General features: G+C 31.1%; 2 long non-coding RNA genes across 2 annotated transcripts; both read left to right on the top strand.

Moving 5' to 3' along the window:
* The first annotated feature begins 3,433 nt into the window (after positions 1–3,433).
* On the top strand, positions 3,434–4,288 carry LOC128042890 (uncharacterized). Its single transcript, XR_008198410.1, has 2 exons — positions 3,434–3,598; positions 3,883–4,288. It is a non-coding gene; the product is annotated as an uncharacterized LOC128042890 (long non-coding RNA).
* A 6,882-nt stretch (positions 4,289–11,170) lies between these two features.
* On the top strand, positions 11,171–13,906 carry LOC105798799 (uncharacterized). The gene is made up of 3 exons (XR_008198556.1): positions 11,171–11,350; positions 12,396–12,443; positions 13,606–13,906. It is a non-coding gene; the product is annotated as an uncharacterized LOC105798799 (long non-coding RNA).
* Positions 13,907–20,632: the final 6,726 nt, after the last annotated feature.

Here is a 20,632-nt window from a genome sequence, read left to right as displayed (position 1 = left end):
TTAATAAAAATTTCGGCAGCATTTCTGCTTATTTTTACATAAAACACCCTGCAAAATTTCAAAACATAACCAACCCAATTCCAATATTTCAACCAAGGCATTTATATACTTAAATCTTACTTGACATATTGACATAATAACTTAATTAATAAAAATCCTATCATCATTTCTAATTAATACATAAAACTAATCTAGCCATTTCAATTTGATACCAATGCCATAAAAGGATTTCTACCATTTTACTAATATAATCATCAAAACATATAATATCTTACTTTACAACAAACTATATAACATACCAAAATAACTATTATAATTCTTATATACATGCCGCTTTCTCTTAAAGAAAGAAAACATCACCAAAACTTTTATGTCGGAGTCGGGATTGTCCTGGATGCTGAACTGAGACTCTGACCCCTTTTTTTTTCTTTTCAACCTGCGCATGGAAACAACCGTACGCTGAGTATTTTATACTCAGTGGTATTACCATAATTCAAATTATAATAGCAATAAAGAATTATAATTACCAAGCATGTAACTATCCGATTTCTTAAATATCAATTAATTTATAAACTTTCATTATTTAACAATTACAATACAATTTTTCTTTAGCTAATTTTCGATCTCAATCACATATCACATCTAACAATTTCAATCACAACATAAGCATTAATTTCATGCCTTTCATTTTCAATATCAATTTCAATTCGAAATTTTAAATTTTCTCATATTCAATTGTTCACCCTATTAACAATCTGGACTTTGACAGATACACGGATTCCAACCCAAATACACTAATACGACACATTGTGCCTAAACGGTACATAGTACCTGATCAGTATACGACACATAAAGTGCCTGAAACGACACACGAGGTGCCTGATACGACACATAAAGTGCCTGATCGGCAAAGCCGATAAATCCCGTACTCTTCTAAATCCTATGGCATGCCAATTATATCCGACTTAGCCCGACTAGTTAATAGGGTATTCAAATTCTCAATTCACTTTCATTTCCAATTCAAGATCATTTTTTTTTCTTTCACTTTCTAAGCAATTAACAATTTTAATACCAATACATATTTCAAATAATCACATATAATTAGATTTCGATTCAATTCAAACCACTATTATCATTTCAATTGCTTACCTAATTTTACTTACCGTGCATTTTAATTAAAATATACAATTAATAATAAATAAATTTAAATTATAGTAATACAAACCCGAATTTTGCTCGATTATTCTTCAATAACCTTCTCCTTTCCTTTGTGTGCCAATGCCTCGAGTTCCTTGTTAGCTATGAAAATAATAATAATTTACACCATCAATCACAACATTAATTAATAATAATAATAATAATAGAATTTCTATCTAATTTATACTTTAATTCCAATTTAATCCTAACTAAATTTATTTACTTTTCTAATTTAATTCACACTCTATTTCTATTCAAATTTCTTCTAAACTCAAATTTAACTACCAAATTTTCAGCATATTTCATTAATTTCGAATTTTCCTCGATTTAATCCCTGCAAACATAAAACTTATAGCTTACTTCACAATTTAATCCTTTTATCAACTCTAACTAGAAATTCTATCAAATAAACCCTCAATTTCATCATTTATTCAACATAAGCCCTACTCATAAATCTATTAACTTTCAAATTTTCAACTTAAATCCATGAGTATTTCACTCTAGGGTTCCAAAACATCAAATTTATGAGAAAATGACTTGATTTTACTTACTTATTAAACTTCAAGCTTCAAATCCCTAGTTTTCCCTTTTATTTTTCTTTCCCCTTTCCTTCCTTTCTTTTTCGTCTGTTCCCTGTTTCTATTCTGTTCTTCTTTTGTTTCTTTGTCTTTTTATTTTACTTACTTTACTTTATTTCTTTTATTTTAACTAGTAATATTAATAATATATATCATATAAAAAATCTTTTACTTATTATTTAAGCATATACTTATTTTTATTACAAGTGTACCTATGTAATTATTACTATTACACTTGTCTTAATTTTTACCATACATTTGTCATCTATTTAATTTATATAATGTCGAAACCATTTTTAAACAAAAATTTGGTTATCGAAAAAAAACAAAAATTGGAGTCGCCACCGATCCATGATTTAGGTGTGACCGGCTCACCTTAAAAACAAATTTGGTCTACGAAATTTGAGAAAATGGGTTCGGGAGTCAGTTACGCACGAGGAAGGGTTAGCACCCTAGTAACGCCCAAAAAATCGGTACCAAATTGATTATTTAATGTCTTGGTGTCGAAAATTAAAAAGATTTAGTTAAACTCAAATGTTGAAATCCGAAAAGGATAATCAATTATTCAAGTCATGCGAAGAAATTGAGACCCAATACGTTAGGGTACAATTTCTCAAAATCCCCGAATTTTGAATATCACCTTTTAAAAAAAAAATTTAAAGAAAATCTTCATTTCGAGAAATCAATATGTCATGCCCAATGCGTTAGGACATAACATATTGAATTCCCGAAAATGATTTTTATTTATATATTTTAAATAACTAATATTCTCGGTTATTTGGAATTAACAAAGAAAATTGGAACCCAATACGTTAGGGCTCAATTTTCCTCGAGAATCCCTAACTTTGAATATCGTTTTTTATTTTGAAAACCTTTGAATCATAAAAATAATTTTAATGTTTTGATAAAATCAAAATATTTATTTTTAAAGTATGACAAAATATTGATGCATATATATTCATGTATACAAAATAATAAACATAATAAATAAATAAATATATATATATAAAGTTTATAAAAACTAAAATATAAGCATAATATTTAGTAATTATAAAAATATTGACATATGTATGTGTGTATATATATATATATATATATATAATTCAACGGATATATATTTATAAAAATATGGAATAACGTAAGTATATGTGTACACATATTATAAAAATATTTATTTTGGATCATAAGATATAAAAATATAAATATTATAAAAACATATACGCATACATATGAATATAAAGCTAAGAAAAATAAAATAATAATAAAATATATGATATGTATATAGTATATATTTAAAACGTTTTAAAAGGTATATATATGTATATTAAGAGGTATACGCGCATATAAACAAATATAATAATAATATAACATATAATAATGAACTAATAACCATACAGTAATAATAACGTAAATGAACCATATTGACAATATAATAAAAACTAAAAATAATAAATTAAGGATTAAATTAAAAAAAACAGAATTTAAAAAGCTAATTACAAAATAACATGAAAGGGAGTAAATTAAAACACGCACAACAGGGGGAGGACTGAACGAGAAATTTACCCAAACCTACAATGTTGCGCAAAATTTAAAGGAAATAATAAATTTATTTAAACAACCCCAAAAAGCAAAGGACCAATCACACAAATAGCCCCTTTTGAACCCTTATAAAATCCTATTTTAAAACCCTAAAGCCATTCCCTTTCTCTGCCACTTTTGTGGTGCGCCGCAACTCCTCTCAAAACCCCTCCTCTGCCGTTCCAATCTCCTCCCTTTTCCGACCAGATAACAGCTAACGAGAGCGCCCAACGAATCTCTCGACGGTAAGTCCTCCTCCCCTCACCCTTTTCGTGTTTTGTTTTAAGAAATAAAAAGAAAAGAACCAAAATAACTTTTAAAAAAAGCAGTAAAAGAACAGAGAAAAATAAAACAAAATTCTACCTTCAAAAATAATTTTCTGTATATTTTCTTTTTTGATTTCGGTACCAAAATTTTCTAACCCCTCTTTTACAGATTCGATTTCCCTTTTATATAGCCCCCCTAAATCTTTTTCACAACTTGCTATTCCCCCCATTTTGCTTTCTGCTCGTGGTTCTTTTTATTGCAGGTACATGCGTGTATGGGAATTGCTGCGACGTGGGGCATGCACGGCACTGGAGGTTGCTGAGACGTGGGATGTTGTTGCGAGGGAAGAACGTGGGCAGTTGCGGCATGGGGCGATGGTGGCGTCGAGGCTCTCTGCTAGTTAGGCTAGGGATTTGGGTTAATGACTTGGGCTTGTAATGGGTTTGGGCCTTAGGCTTAGTTGGGCCCGGACAATAATTGGGTATTACATATAATATAATACAATATAATACAATATAATATATTATATTATATAATAAAATAATATATATAAAACATAAAAATCTAAGATTTTTATCACTTATACCGTCCCATTTCTTGTTAATGGCTTAATTGCCATTTTAATCCTTTTTATTTTCTATTAATCTATAATTCAACTTTTACCCCTACTTCAATTTAGTCCTTTTTCCTAATTTCTCTTAATTAAACTAAATTCTCCTAATTAATACCTAATTAAGCATTAAACTAAACTCTTAATTACTTCTAATAATTATTTTCGAACTCAATTTACTAAGACGGAGGCCCGATATTATACTTTTCCAATGCCCGTGAATTTTTGGATCATTACAAAAGATGAACATTTTTACAGGAGCAAGTTGTGCTTTACAATATGTTGTGATTATTAGACCAGACATCGCCTTCCTGTAAACAAAGTTTGTCAGTTCATGCACAAACCATTGGATCTACATTTTAAAGCTGTTAAAAGAATCTTGCGTTATCTGCAAGGGACTTTGGATCATGGGTTAAAGTTCAGTCGAACTTTAAATTTTTTGCTCGAAGGCTATTTCGATGCCAGTTGGGGGTTAGATACTGATGATCGACGATCAACGTCAGGCTATTGTGTGTTTCTTGAAGGGAATCCAGTCTCTTGGAATTCCAGAAAATAGTAAGTAGTCTCTAGGTCTACAGCTAAAGCAGCATACAGAAGTCTTGTGCATGTCACTGCAGAAATGGTCTGGATTCAATCCCTGTTAATTGAGCTTTGTGCTCCAGTTAAGAACAAGGCATTAGTGTGGTGTGATAGTTCAACTATTGTTGTAGTAGCAGGGAATCCTGTCATGCACTCTAAATTCAAACATGTCGAATCAGATTTGTTCTTTATGTGACAGAATGTTGCAGAAGGATCCTTTCAAGTGGGTTATGTGCCAAGTCAATATCAGATTGCTGACATCTTGACGAAACCATTATCAGTAGGGTTAGTTAAAAGAGTTAGCTAGTAGTTAAACATAGTTAGTTAATAGTTAATTATTAGCCGCTTGCATTAAACACTTAGTTGGTAACTCTCAATAATTCAATGAAGTTGGATATTTTTTCATAGCTTCTTTATCGTTGATTTCAACATCACCTAACACCAGATTTAGAACCCTCAAGCCTCCAAGGTAACCTCCAACTAGGTTCCTTAAGCCTTATAAGGCCATTCATTAAATAACTTGGGGTGTAGGCTCTTTAAGCCTCAAAAGTAAGACTGGTTAGGCTCTTAAAGCCTTTTAAGACCCTGTATCACCTAACCTCGAACATAGGCTTCTCAAGCCTTCAAGGCAACCCAAGGTTTCTCACCACTATAAACCTAGGCCATTGACCCTTCAAGCCATCCAAGGTGCTTCACCATTAAACCTTAGCGTTGGCTCTCCATACCAGTAAAGGTTTCTCCTATAAAAAGGAACCCAAGAAGTCCATATTCAACACGAGTGACCCTGTGCTCCAAGCTATTCAACCTTCCAAGGTTTCTTACTACCAAGACTAGTGAGTGGCCCTTTGAGATGCCCTGAAATCTTGGTGACTTCAAGAAGTCTAAAGAGCATGTGAGTTTTGCAAGTCGTTAGGGTTTCTTCGAAGCCCCTTTAAATGCCTAGAATGTTGACCCTCGAGGCCTTCAAGAGCCCTTCATTAGAAAACCTTGGAAATAACTATTCTGACTAATCTGTAAATGCACGTTTGCCACCAACCATGGTAACCTTAACCTCTCTTCCTCCATCTCACTAACCCAGTACATTATCTCACTCACACAAAAACCCTAAAATCATCATCACTTGAGTCCAATCGCTGTCATCATTGCAGCTCGAGAACTTTTGCACTCATAACAATATGCATGTATAAGTACAAACATGTGTTTGTAATTAGGAGTAATTATATGTGTTTTACTTAATCTATATAATATATAAAACCTCCTAAGAGGAGTAATTAGGGTTAAAAAAATCTATTTACCTTTATTTAAAAGTATTAGAAGTTACAACTTTGGTATTTTAATGAATTTGATAGGTTAATCTTGGTATTTAAAATATTTAATTAACGTATTTTCTATTAAGACTTTTCTATTCTTTTTTAACCGTACAAAATTTTTGTACAAATTTAATTATGTAGGTATTTTTTGTACAAATTATGTATTTTTTATTGATTAATTTTGTGAATTTTATATTTTTAATTCTCATTTTACGTCTATGAATTTTCAATTTTGATGATTTTCAAGGAAAACTAGATTTGTATTTATCGGCATTGGAATTTGAAGAATAATTTTTATTATAATTTATTTAAAAAAAACCTTAGATCCTTTTTAAATAGCCTAATTCCACTTTTAACTCCTCCTAAATTCTAATAATTTAATTTAATCCCTTTTATTTTTTCTGTTAAATAGATAAATTTATTTTTTTCAAAAATTAACAATTCAATTTAAACTATTTTAGCTTTGCATTCCCTCAAAATTTTCAATTCTTGGTTTATCCCCTATATGTAAGCAAATATTTAGTAATTAGAACATAATAAACTTTTAAATATTTAATTAAGTATTTTGAAAGAAATTGATTGAGTATACATGGTTTAATACCACTTCTTGAGTAGTTGGATCCCAGTTTGGTTCATTTAAGCATCGCCCATTGCATTTTTGACCCATTTGGAAACTAGTCTAGCCTACCTGAGAAAGCCGCCTCAAACTCAGAAGAGTCTTATGAATATTTGGGCTTAAAAGGTATAATTTGCTCATTAAAATCATCTTTTATATACTCTCAACATAATGCCAACTGAGTTGGTATTTTTTATATATGCGAATTTTTTTTTATGAATAATCTCATTGTAGGTTTTAATCATATTTTTTCATTTCATTTTAATATAATGTCTAAAATTACCCATAGCCCCTCTAGAACCCATAAATATGAGGATAATACGCTTTGGCGTACTCGAATCCACGTCATCCTATATTGGCCACAATGTTCATGACAATCGAGCGTGAGTTCGGGTAATTTATATTAATTACTTAGAATGTATTTAAAATTTATATTTCATGTATACTTAGATTAATTTTATTTTTACTTTTCAATATCATGTTTAAAAAAAACATTTTAACCTCTCACCATAATTTTTGACAACAATTCAAAACACTTGAATTTTTTTTTGAACAATCTCATAAAATTCCTAGAGCCCCTCCTCAACCCAAAAATAGGAGGATAATACACTTCAATATACTCGAACACATGTCCTCCTACATTGACAACAATGTCCATCCAATCAAGCTAATACTCAATCGACAAAACACTTGAAATTAACAAAATACACTCTGTCATTGCATTTTCAAAACCATTTTTTTATAAAAATACTTTTCAATTACAACAACATACACCAAACATTGATAAGTAAAGGGTGATTATACCAAGCAATTATCTAAATACATATATATAAGAAATATCCAAAGGACTTTTTGTTCACACGTATCTGTATATAAAAGGAATATCCAAAGGTCTTTTATTGACATATGGGTACATCCACCGTGGATGAGTGCTTTAATCTCATTTAGAAAATAGTTACGTAACGGCCCGTTTCTAGTGAAATCAGAACAGTAATTTCAAGACCACAAATCTGAGGTTATAAAATTTATTTTAATATCTACAGCATGTTAGAATTATGACATAAAAATTTTGTTGAGAAATTTTATTGTTTGTATGCTCAATTTGTGAAAAAGGACTAAATCGCGTAAAGTGTGAAAGTTGTGTTCTATTAGCTAAAGGTGTTAAATAGCTATAGAACCTTAATGTGGAGGCCCTTATATGGTAATTAGACCATTAAATGAGTTAGTAGATAGGTAATTAGGTATTAAAAGATAAATTAAATAAAACAAAAAACCCTTTTTGGAGTTCATCTTCACCTAGCCGATTCTAGAGGGGAGAAAAACACCATTTTGGAGCTTTGATATTCGATCACTTCTTCTTGCATGTAAGTGCATTTTTGTTTCGTTTTTAATGATTTTTATGTTTCCGGGATCGTTGTAGCTTAACCTAGCTAACTCGGGGACTAATTTGCAATATGGTTGAAAGTTTAGGGTTTTTCCATGAGAGCATGTTAGTTGTTCTTGAAGTTTTATGGAAGAAAATGAATCCTTATTATTAATTAAACAACTTTTGTTAAAGGATTTTTAATGAAACAGTCAAATAGAGGTTAAATTGAGAAATGTGAAAATTGTATGTTAAATGTGTGAAATTGTAAAATGTATGGGCTGATATGAGTGTATATGAAATTTGGCTAGGCTTGGTTAGGGACGAAATTTGCATGAAATTTATTTTACGTAAAGAAGTCAAATGTTTATGTAACACCTCTAGCCCATATCCGTCACCAGATTAGGGTTACGAGACATTACCAAACATAAGCATAGTTTTTCACAATCACTTAATACAAACCATGCACAAAATTATATCGATTTTTTTTTATAATAATTTTCAACTCAATTAGGAACCAATCACTCATCCATATAAGTCAAGTCTGCATACACAAAACACATGACCAATATAAACCGAACATACATTATTAATCATATTACAAAAATAATCCATGCTATAAAATTGAACCATATCAATATCATTATCTTTTGTCAAATCAAAATTTCAATTCAACTAATATGTATCAAACCTTACCACATATGTCTTATAAACTTCAATACATGAAACATTTTTTAAACATTACCAATTAATCAAATATAATCATGTGCTTTACTAATTCATACGCAATTCACTATAATATCTTTAATCGTTTTCAAACATCAAAGACGTTTCATAACATACCTAATCAGCATGCTAAAAAAAAGCAATCCAAACCAAATATGCCTAGCCATTTTAACTCATCACAAGACTATGCACATAAGACCATATTAATTTAAACCATATAGTTCTCAACTTATAATATTCACACATTTGCATTACTTAACCAAACAAAACCAACATGATTTTTACCACTTATAAAACATATACTAATCATGCTTTAGAAATTAAACATATCAATAATATTTATTTAATCAATTTTCATTTTCATGTACTCAAGTTACATCAAAACATTCATTTATAAGTTTTCCCACATGCGCACATTAGCCTAAGTTGAACTATACCTTATGGTTAACTGAACAAAATTGTACAAATACATACAAGCATATACTAATGACCGAATTTCACTTGCAACATAACCAATTCATACATTGCTCACTTGACTAACATTAATTATTTTTTTTTTCATGTAATTTAGCCAATTCAAAACATGCCAATTCTGTATGCTATAAATCATGCCAAAATTACCAAAATTCATGACATAGGCACATATGTATTCATTTACCTACCATAAACCAAATATAACAGCTCATCACTGCCATTTCCCAAACTAACACATAAACAAATTACAGTCAAAATGTAAATCAATAATAAACCATGCCCAAACACATCCAACAACCATGCTTAATTCACTTGAACTGAATTATAACAACCACAAATGCATATTATACCAAATCATATATCAAGCACACCATAACATATTTCATGAAACATAATTCCCAACATGAACTTATACCATGACCAAAAATGCATAAACATAAGCATCATTACTAGCCATTTTCGCATGGCTTTACATATATACAACTTCAAAATTGACAACAACAATCGGTAGCCTATACATGCCACATGGTCAAAGATCAATCGATAGTGTGACAGATTTCCTTGACGATTTAAGCTCGTAACTAACTTCCACAATCTATAAAACAACGAACAAACACACACAGTAAGCTTGAATAGCTTAGTAAGTCATAAGCAATTAAATTGTCAAATGAACATTAGCATGATTATTTCAAGTAGGCCGAATACTCCCAATCTCAAACACATGTATTTATAATCACATTTAAACAATTAGTTCACAATATCATATTATACAACAACACCTACCTTTATTTTCAAACTTCATATAAACTTAAACATACATGAATCGTTTAATTCGAACTCACATTCGATTTTGCCGTACCATTGCCCGTTGAACCGTTCGAAATCAAATAGGATACTCAGATAACTCGGAAAGCTCATACAATGCCAACGTTCCAGACGTAGTCTTACATGTAATCAAATATCGATGCCACTGTGCCAAACATGGTCTTACACGAAATCATATATGACGCCGATGTCCCAGACATGGTTTTACACATAATCACATATCGGAATCCTATGTCATGACATATGTATCCTAACTATGCCTAAGGTTCGTACGGGGCTTTCGGACGTCGTAATTCGATCAATTCAAGCTCGTAATTAATTCTCCCATACTTATATCAAATTCGGCATATACCCAAATATATTTAATAATTCAATTCGGAACTTATAATTCATATTCATTCAAAATTAATGACATTTATTTACTTATGAACTTACCTCGGACAAAGACGAATGGATGGAATCGACTACTTGACCACTTTCAATTTTTCCCGATCTAATTCAGTTTTCTTTTGTTCTTGATCTATATAAATTCAAACTTGGCTATTTAATAACACATTTCATTCAAATTTATTCCAACAACACATAAATGTGAAATTACACTTTTGCCTCTAACATTTCACCTTTTTTACAATTTAGTTCCTATTTCACAAAATACAAAATATTAAAAATTTCACCACACCCATGCTTGGCTGAATTTCACTAAGGTCCCTAGCAGCCCATTTCTTTCATTTATTTCACATTTTGACCCCTCAATTTACAAGATTCACAATTTAGTCCCAAATAGGCGTTTTTACTAAAGATTAGAGCTGTCCATGGGCCAGGCGGCCCGGCCCGGCCCAACGGCCCGACTGAAATATGGGAGGGTTCGGGTAAAAATATAGGCCCGAAATATGGGCTTGGGCAAAAAATGAGGCCCGTTTAGAAAAGCGGGCAGACCTCGAACAAAATTTTTTTGGCCGGGCACCCTACCGAGAATATTTTAAATATATATATTTTTTATTTTAAAATATAATAGTTAATTTTAGTTTTAAGTTTTAAGTTTTTAGTTTTTAGTTTTATTTTTCAACCGACAGTCTCTATCTTCCAAATTCTAAAATCCCTAACTTGTGCCTTCTAAAATCCCTAACCCCGTCTATCTGTCTCCATCGATTCCCAATCACCGATCCACCTCCACCGTCAAGATCTCCATCGATCCACCTCCGGTTCTCCAAGAAAATCATATTTGAGGTAAACTCAAACTGTTTGTTTATTCTTTAAATGATACTTGAATGAAAGTAGTGTAGGATCTTATGATAATATCAGAGAACTAATCGGATTCGGGTGTATAGATTCTGTTAATCGTAGTAGTGCTGAATATAATCGCTGCTTCCTGCACTCAAAAGATGTTTTTCTCATTTTCTTCCTGCTTCCTGCTTCCTAAAATTATATATAGTCACTGTTTCAACTGGATTCTTCTCATTTTCTTCAATGGAATCCAAACCCAAATCTTCATTTCTATTTGAATATGTTTTTTGCAGTTTTTTTATGAACTTGAGAACTTTGCTTCCTCATAAGAATTGGTTTTCTCTCATTTCCATCAGATCTTCCTTTCTTGACCTGAATCGGACTCTTATTCTTAATCCCATTATCAATTAAATTGCATCCCATGTTAATTGAGAAAGAAGAAGGAAACGAGTCAAGCAACAAAGAAATTTTAGATGAGCGCTATTATCAATCTGCATATGCAAGTAATATTAGATGAGCATGAGCCATCATTATATATCATTATGTGTCATCCCCATCATTATATATTATTATATATCATTATATATAATTTTAGGCAAATTTTTTGTTTAATTGTCTGTTGTGTAAACCCTTTTAGTACAACAAAAGGGATGCGGTCAGTGACATCTTTTTGGTTTAATTGTTTGTTGTGTAGACCCTTTTGAGGGGTTTAGCTTGACAAAATCATTGCTCAACATATATAAATATTTGATGCACGCTTAAAGGCTTTTTCCACTCTTTCTAGTATTTAAAAAGTATAAGCTATGCGTAATTAAGAGGAGAGAAATCAAATGAGTCGTATCTTAAAGAGTAAAATTGAAGAATCCAATATCGTATAATCCTTTTTATATGAAGATTTTCTTATATAGTAGAAGTTTGTCTATGTGTTCTTAGCAGATTTAAATTTACTATATTTTCGTTTAATCTCATCTTTTTTGTTTACTGAGATCACAAGCTTAGTTTCTTCATTTAATCTCATCTTTTTTGTTTTTGCTTTGTTTTATTACAGAAACAATCGACATTGAAATCGATTTGGCTTACCTTAGCTTCCTTTCCTGTAAGCTTTCATTTACATTTTCTTTTTACAATTTAATTTAATTTGATTTTCCTTTATTTTACTTTGTACATCATTTTACAGATTAGCAGATTTTCCCATTAGCTAAAATTGCTTATCTACTAGTAGGAAAATAATGGGATTGAGAAATAAAGATGCTTCTATTTATGATTTTGGATTGGATTTATGCAGTTTGAATTTCATTAATTTCTTTTTTGGTACAAATGTAATTTATCTTATAGAATAAGTATGACTATCTCAATTGTTTAAACGCAATGGATGATTTCTAGTTTAGGTTTATATTATATACACAATAATATGCTTTCTTTCATGTATATATAAATTTGAAATCTAATAAATGTTTTTGTTCCATTCAATTCTTATTCTTATTCCTTTTTGTTTGCATTTTAATTTTGTTTACGTTTTCCTCTACATAACGGTAATGGACTTTCAAAGTTAAACTATTTTATCTAGTTTTCATTTGTAGACCATGATATCTTTTAAAATTATTTCAAATTTTTTTATACAAGATAATTTTAAAGATAACGATTGTAGCTTAAAATTATTTCAAAAGTTAGAATGAATTTTATTAAAAAATTCTAATAACAAATTATATATTTATAAATTTTGAAAGACTAAATTATTTTTTATTATTTTAAATAGTTCAAACTTCAAAGTACAATTTTAATATTATTAATATAAAATTCTATATATTATAAAAGTATGCATCTAAGTGGATGAGTAGTGTTTTTTTTTTTTGTAAATTAGATAGCAAGTTAATTAGTAGTTTAAAGAGTTATTAATTTAAAATTCTATATATATTGTAAAAGTATGCATTTAAAGAGTTCAAAATATGCATCTAAGCTTATGTTGGTGACTTCCTATAAAGCAAGAGCATAAAATATTATGCTCAACCTTTTAAAATTATAAATGGAACATTAGCCGATTGTTTATATAATGGAAAATTAGCTCAAAATTTCACATTAGCCTATTGTTTATATAATGGAACATTAGCTAGAAATTTCACATTATTGCCTTGCTTTCTTTTATGCTTGGCTGCTCAATCGTGGTTGTTATACAATATTTATGTTCTGTTATTTAATAAAATATTTGTATATATATATTCAATAACAGAGTTATAAATAAGATTATTTTTGGATTTCAGGACTTGAATTTTTATGACTATGGCTAGTTCGAACACTCCTATACCTGTGGACGATGGGTTTAATGAGTATGAAAGTGCTGTCAAACGTCAAAAGTCTACCACTTCAAAGGTGTGGGATGAAATGACAAAGCTTGAATGTGACAACAAAAATGAATTGAAGGCACAATGTAATCATTGTAAGACTATCTTCTCTGCTAAGTCTTCCAGTGGAACCTCTCATTTAAGACGTCATCTAAATAGCTGTTTGAAAAAAGTTAATAAGGACATCACTCAATACACCATAGTCACTCAACCATCACCAGAAGGTGTTCCATCTATAAAAAAACTACAAGTTTGATGTTGATGAGTGTCGTCAGGCTATTTCTACTTTTCTTGTGTGTGGCAAGCATTCATTTAGGACAGTTGAAGAACCGGGATTTAGATACATGATGAGAATTGCTAGTCCTAATTTTAAGAATATAAGTAGACAAACAGCTACTAGGGATGTCCTAAAGTATTATGCAAAAGAGAGAGATCATGTTAAAGAAGAGTTGGCTAAAGCACCTGGTTTAATTTGTCTAACTTCTGATAATTGGAATTCGGAGCATACTAATGATGAATATATTTGCATTATTGCTCATTGGGTTGACAAAGATTGGAAGCTACAAAAGAGAATCATAAGGATTAGAGCTTTATTTCCTCCGTATGATGGTTTGAACATAGCGGATGAACTTGTTTTATGTTTATCTCAATGGGGTATAGATAAGAAAATTTTTAGCATCACTTTGGATAATGCTTCTTATAATGATGTTATGGTTTCTTGTCTTAAAAATCGTTTTCGTGCAAACCGAGCTATTTTGTGTGATGGTGCTTTTTTTCAAGTTAGATGTTGTGCACATATATTGAATCTTATAGTTAAAGCTGGTTTGGAACTTGCCGATGATGTTGTTTGTAAGATTTGAAATGGGATTAGGTACATAAAAAAGTCGGGAATTCGTAGGAAAAGATTTTATGATGTGGCCGACAAAAGTTTTCATTTGAATGTGACCAAAAAGTTGCGTCAAGATGTGTGTGTGAGATGGAATTCTACTTATTTGATGCTTGAATCTTCTCTTTACTATAAAGATGTGCTAGATTATTGGGGCCAACGAGATAAAGATTATCAAATGTTTGCACTTTCTAGCGAGGAGTGGAGAAATGTTACTATTCTTTGCAAATTTTTGAAAGTCTTTTATGATGTGACTTGTGTTTTTTCTGGTTCTAATTATCCAACGGCTAATCTTTATTTTAGAGGGGTTTGGAAGGTTCACAAGCTCTTGATTGATATAGTTAAAGGCCCTTATTCATTTTTAACTCCAATGGTTAAGCAAATGCAAGAAAAATTTAATAAGTACTGGGCTGAGTATTCGTTGATATTGTCATGTGCTGCAATTTTAGATCCTCGCTACAAGTTGAATTATGTGCAGTATTGCTTTAATACAATCTATGGTATTCATGCTTCAGATTTTGTTGAGACCATTCTTAGCAATCTTAGACTCTCGCTTGATGAGTATGTTAAGAAATCCAATTCCATGTCTTCCTCTTTGGCTGGGAGTTCTTATGTTTCGGAAAAAAATCCTGTTGATTCTAGTTTGGATGAACACAATGATAATAGTGCTGATTTTGGGGGATATTTTGATGAGAGTGATGATTATAAACGGTATTTAAATGAATCTAGCACTAGGAGTGAAAAGTCACAGTTGGACATTTATTTGGAAAAACCGGAGCTTGAGTTGAATAGTCAAATAGATGATTTAGATTATTGGAGCAAAAGTTTAGTTCGATACAATGAGCTTTCATTATTGGCTCGTGATCTTTTGGCAATTCCAATATCGACTGTAGCTTCCGAATCGGCTTTTAGCATGGGTAAGAAAGTTATCATACCTTTGAGGATTTCACTTAAGCCAAAAACGGTTCAAGCTGTTGTTTGCTTCGATGATTGGATGGGAGCTAAGGGATTTTCAGCAGGTAATTATTATTCTCATTTTATTGTTGTAATTTTATATTTTTTTCATCAATTTGATTATCTAATTATTCATTTTTATTTCATGTTAGAAATTGGTTGCAAAAGGGACGATGACGACGATGTTTCTTCAGTTGCTTTTTAAGATACTTTCTTTCTAAATGTTTAAAATTTAATTTAACTTATAATTTATATTTTGTTATAAAATTAAATATGTTGATGGATTAATGTATGAATATTATGGTTTGTTGTTTATTGCTATAAAATTAAGTATGTTTAAATATTTTGTTATAAAATTTAGGTGACAGGATAAAATTAAGTATGTTTATTGCTATAAAATATAGTTCTTTATTTGTCCAACTAATTTATGTATAAATAAGAAATAGAACAGATTTGCTCATTGGCCATTAAATATCAAAATAGAAATAGAAATGGAATAAATAAATCCATGTATTGAATGGCTTCAATAATGTTCATCAATAATACATATTACAGAACTTTTAATTGTTTAATAGAAAGAGACCCAAGTGATTCAATGTCCAGTGAACAGGATGGTGAACATGCAATGAATTTCAATTTTCAGCTGAATAATAGAAATGAAAGCAAATAATTTGATAAAATAATTTAATATAATTTGATTTTTTTTAGTAACAATTAATATAATTAACAATTAAAAATTTTATTAACAAAATGTTGACAAAAAAAATATAATTTGATACAATTTTAATAACAATTAATTTTGATAACAATTAGTTTTAATTTTATTACAAATATAATTTTAATTTTAATTAAAAACGGGCCGGGCCGGGCCGGGCTCGGGTTCCATATTTTTTCCTCGGGCCGGGCCTGGGCAAAATCTCAGGCCCATATTTCGGGCCGGGCCGGGCCCAGGCTGGAAAGCGGGCTGAAAATTTTTTTGTGCCATGGACAGGTCTACTAGAGATCACTTAATTAAATATGATAATCTAACAAAATATATTTATTTTCCATCATCAAACAACAAAAAAAAAAAAAAACAAGCTCTCTTCAATGGAAAATCACAAAATACACAACCAATTCAACAATTCAAGCATGGGCTAGCTAAAACACAAAGCAACAATATAAAAAACGTAAAAATTATCAAAAACCGAGCTAAACACATACCTTAATCAAGCTTAGACAAGACCGAACCCTAGGAACTCTTTTTCTTTTCTTTTTCTTTTAAATTTCGGCAATGGTGATGAAAAAGATGAACAAGTGATGTTTTGTTTTATTTTTATTATCATTATTAACATAATTACCAAACTATCCTTAATGAAATAATATAAAAGCTAAAAAATGGTTGTCCACTACCGTCCATACTATCATTTAATGGCCTAATTTCATTTTAAGGCCTCCACATTAAAAGAACATAGCAATATAGCACTTTAACAAATAGCAAGTCACTTTTACAATTTACGCGATTAAGTCCATTTATAAAATTAAACAACCAATCGGTAAAATTAATTTACGAAAATTTCACACATGCATTCTAACATGCTGTAAACACATAAAATATAATTAAAATATTTTTCTGGCTCGGATTCATGGTCCCAAAACCACTGTTCTGACTAGGGTCTAAACAGGGCTGTTACAACTCTCCCCCCTAAGGAATCGTCCCAGAAAATCTTACCATTGAACAGATTCAGATATTGCTTTCTCATAGCATCTTTGGGTTCTCACGTAGCCTCTTCAACACCGTGTTGATGCCACATTACTTTTACTAATAGAATTTTCTTATTGCGCAGTTCTTTAATCTCGTGAGCTAAGATATGAATCGGTTTTTCTTCATAAGTCATATCAGACTGAATTTCTATTTCTGACAGAGTAATTACATGCGAGGGATCAAATCTGTATTGTCAGAGCATCAATACGTGAAACACATTGTGTATCTTTTCTAACTCAGGTGGCAACAACAATCTATAAGCAATTGGCCCAATGCATTCAATGATCTCATACTGTCCGATGAACCTCGGACTCAATTTGCCTTTATGAATGAATTGGAGTATTTTCTTCCACGGTGAGACTTTCAAAAATACTTTATCCCCGATTTGAAACTCAATATCTTTCCGATTCAAGTCTGTATAAGATTTCTGATGATTTGACGCTGCTTTCAAATTATCGCGAATTATTTTCACTTTCTGTTCAATCTCTTTGATCAAATCAACCCCGTGTATCTTATTCTCACTAAGCTCAGTCCAATACAAAGGTGTTCGGTGTTTGCGACTGTACAAAACCTCGTAAGGTGTCATTTTGATACTCGATTGAAAGCTATTATTATATGTGAATTCAATTAGTGGCAAGTATCGTTCCCACTGACCTTCAAACTCAAGCATGCAACATCTCAACATATCCTCAAGTATCTGAATAATTCGCTCAGTTTGACCATCCGTCTGTGGGTGAAAAGCAGTGCTAAAGTGTAGCTTCGTACCTAATGCATCTTACAGTTTCTTCCAAAACCGCGATGTAAACCTCGGATCTCTATCCGAAATAATAGAAATAGGTACTCTGTGCAATCTAACAACCTGAGAGATGTACAAATCAACAAGCTTTTCAAGCGAAAAATCCATGCATACCGGAATGAAATGAGTCGACTTCGTTAATCTATCAACCTCTACCCAGACTGCATCTTTCTTACTTGGTGACAGAGGCAAACCCGATACAAAATCCATCATGATTCTGTCTCATTTCCACTCGGGAATCATAACCGGCTGCAGTAACCCAGATGGTACTTGATGTTCAGTTTTGACTTGCTGACAGACTAAATATTTCGAGACAAATTCAGAGATATCACGCTTCATACCAGGCCACTGGTAAAGCTGTTTCAGATCGTTATACATTTTCGTACTTCCCGGATGTACTGATAGTCTATCACTGTAAGCTTCATTCAAAATCATCCGAATCAATTCTGAATTTCTTAGAATACAAATCCGATCTCTGAACCTCAAACAACCCTCAGCATCAATTTGAAACTCTAAACCAGTATTCAAATCACATTGTACTCATTTTGTTAATATTTCATTGTCAACCTTCTAAGCATCATAAATCTGCTATAAGAATAAAGGTTTCGCTTTCAATTCGGCTAAAATTGAACCATCATCACACATAGACAACTTAGCATTCATAGCATATAACGCAAACAGTAATTTTCGACTCAAAGCATTAGCAACAACATTTGCTTTTCCCGAATGATAATCAATAACAAGCTCGTAGTCTTTTAACAGTTCTAACCATCTTTTCTATCGTAGATTCAAATCTTTCTGAGTCATCAGGTATTTCAAGCTTTTATGATCAGAATAGACGTGACATTTCTCATCGAACAGATAGCGACGCAAAATTTTCAATGCAAATACAATAGCTGCCAATTACAGATCGTGTGTCGGATAATTCTTTTCGCGCGGCTTTAACTGTCTCGAGGCATAAGCTATGACTTTGCCTTCCTGCATTAAAACACAGCCCAAACCATGCAATGATGCATAACTATAGATTACAAATTCCTTACCCGACTCTAGCTGAACTAACATTGGAGCTTCTGTCAACAAAGATTTCAATTGATCAAAACTTTTCTGACACTTTTCTGACCACTCGAACTTAACATCTTTCTATAATAGTCTTGTCATCGGGGTTGCAATCATAGAGAAACCTTTTACGAACCATCTGTAATAACCGGCGAGTCCCAGAAAACTTCAGACTTCTGAAACACTTCTCGGAGGTTTCCAATCTAATATTACCGAAATCTTGCTCGGATCAACCCGAATACCCGATGCCAATACAACATGTCCCAAAAAACTGACTTCTCGTAACTAGAACTCACATTTACTGAACTTCGCATGTCCCAGACATGGTCTTACAGGTAATCATATATCAGAATCCTATGTCATGACTTATGTATCCTAACTATTTCTAAGGTTATAACGAGGCTTTCGGATGTCGTAATTCGATCAATTCAAGCTCGTAATTAATTCTCTCATACTTATATCAAATTTGGCATATGCCCAAATATATTTAATAATTAAATTCGGCACTTATAATTCATATACATTCAAAATTAATGACATTTATTTACTTATGAACTTACCTCGGACAAAGACGAACGGATGGAATCAACTACTCGACCACTTTCAATTTTCCCCAATCTAATTTCGTTTTCTTTTGTTCTTGATTTATATAAATTCAAATTTGGCTATTTAATAACACATTTCATTGAAATTTATTCCAAAAATACATAAATGGGAAAATTACACTTTTGCCCTGACATTTCACATTTTTCACAATTTAGTCCATATTTCACAAAATACAAAATATTCAAAATTTCACCACACCCATGCTTGGCCGAATTTCACTAAGGTCCCTAGCAACCCATTTCTTTCATTTATTTCACATTTGACCCCTCAATTTACAAAATTTACAATTTAATCCCAAATAGGTATTTTTACTAAAAATCACTTAATTAAACATGATAATCTAACAACTTATATTTATTTTCCATCATCAAAAAACAAAAACAATAAGCTCTCTTCAATGGAAAATCATAAAATACACAACCAATTCGACAATTCAAGCATGGGCTAGCTAAAACACAAAGCAACGATCTCAAAAAAGTAAAAATTATCAAAAATTGAGCTAAACACATACCTTAATCAAGCTTAGACAAGACCGAACCCTAGGAACTCTTTTTCTTTTCTTTTTCTTTTAAGTTTCGGCAATGGTGATGAAAAAGATGAACAAGTGATTTTTTGTTTTATTTTTATTATCATTATTAACATAATTACCAAATTATCCTTAATGAAATAATATAAAAGCTTAATAATGATTTTCCACTACCGTCCATACTATCATTCAATGGCCTAATTTCATTTTAAGGCCTCCACATTAAAAGAACATAGCAATATAGCACTTTAACAAATAGCAAGCCACTTTTACAATTTACGCGATTAAGTCCATTTATAAAATTAAACAACCAATCGGTGAAATTAATTCATGAAAATTTCACACATGCATTCTAACATGATGTAAACACATAAAATA

The sequence above is a fragment of the Gossypium raimondii genome, chromosome 8 (assembly GCF_025698545.1).
Source record: "Gossypium raimondii isolate GPD5lz chromosome 8, ASM2569854v1, whole genome shotgun sequence".
In the NCBI taxonomy this organism is placed as follows: Eukaryota; Viridiplantae; Streptophyta; class Magnoliopsida; order Malvales; family Malvaceae; genus Gossypium; species Gossypium raimondii.
The sequence above is the reverse complement of the archived record's forward strand: the minus strand, read 5'-3'. Positions and strand labels throughout refer to the sequence as shown.